Genomic DNA, 1,331 nt, shown 5'->3' with positions numbered 1-1,331 from the left:
GGGGTAACTAGGAGGCCGCCTTGGCTGCAGGTGCCTGGGGCCTCGTGACTATCGTCGAGGGGGGGGGGACGGGCGCGGGATGGAGGCCCTCATCTCCCAATCTCCCATGGCGATTCCTTGGTGCTCTACCGGTGGGGTAGGGAGCGTGGCTGACGAGCAGGAGGTTGTGTTGTTTCCCTCTCCTACAGTATCTACTGGAGGTGCTAACTCGACCGCGCCCTCCCCGTCTTCACCAGCTATGAGGGGTGGGCATAAGATCGGAGATCAGACACCCAGAGAGAGGTCTACGAAGGAGATTGTCGCTATTGGTGGGATCATGGACACGGTGTCGGCTGGCAAGCGTGTCGGGAACCAAATCCAGGAGCAACGAGACGCGGATGACTTGCAGTTAAGGCTTGCCATGAGGGCAGCCAAGCTTCGTGATGTCGAGGCAATTACAGGTATGTCCTTTAATAAGAGTTGTTCCATTTTGCATTTCTCTGGACATGGAATTATTGATAAGGCACATGTCTTAGGAGTTTCACATGGTTCGAATGAGAAGGAAGTTGCGAAATTTGTTAATGACCTTTTAGACATAGAAGCTGGGTGGGCTTCTGAAATTATTCATAACATCGCGGCCATTAAACCTATGAATGAGGCTGATATGAAAAATTTAGGGATCTTAGCCCTTGAGAGCTTATGTAATGACCTCATGCCTATTTCAGAAGCGGTAGTAGAAATAGAAGGGTCAGAGATCGAGGACAATGTAGAGCTTTTAGTGGTAGAATGTATTGCCTCGAGTCACTCTGGTAATAAGCATACGAAGGGTGTGGAGGATAAGCCCAAGCATTCCTGGAAAAGGAAGGTTTATCCTACTTTGGTTGTTTGTAGAAATGTTAGGATTAAGCTTAAGAAAAAAATCATGATGATCTATGAAAGGGGTCTTTTGAAATAGCAGAGGTCTAGCTGACATGGCTAAACGAAGGTTCCTTGTAGAGACATTGATAGAGCAAAAGCTAGACTTTATTGCACTTCTCGAAACAGGAAGATATAATTTCACATCACAGTTCCTTGGAACTTTGTACGACAGAACTGATTTCGATTGGCAGTATTTACCTCCTAGAGGAAGATCCAGTGGGATATTGTTGGGGTTAGGTGCGAAACAAATTTTAACAGGCAACAAATTTTAACCTTCCAGCAGGTCATCTTCAGAGCTACGGAATAGATCCGGACGTGGTCCTTATTCACTCCTACGGACTCCAGGGAGCCTTTGGTTACTGGTTTGGATGACGGTCCTTACTCACTCCTATAGCCCGTGCAACTAGTGGGAGATGATAGCACGACCTATATTC

The sequence above is a fragment of the Triticum aestivum genome, chromosome 5B (assembly GCF_018294505.1).
Source record: "Triticum aestivum cultivar Chinese Spring chromosome 5B, IWGSC CS RefSeq v2.1, whole genome shotgun sequence".
Lineage (NCBI taxonomy): Eukaryota > Viridiplantae > Streptophyta > Magnoliopsida > Poales > Poaceae > Triticum > Triticum aestivum.
The sequence above is the reverse complement of the archived record's forward strand: the minus strand, read 5'-3'. Positions refer to the sequence as shown.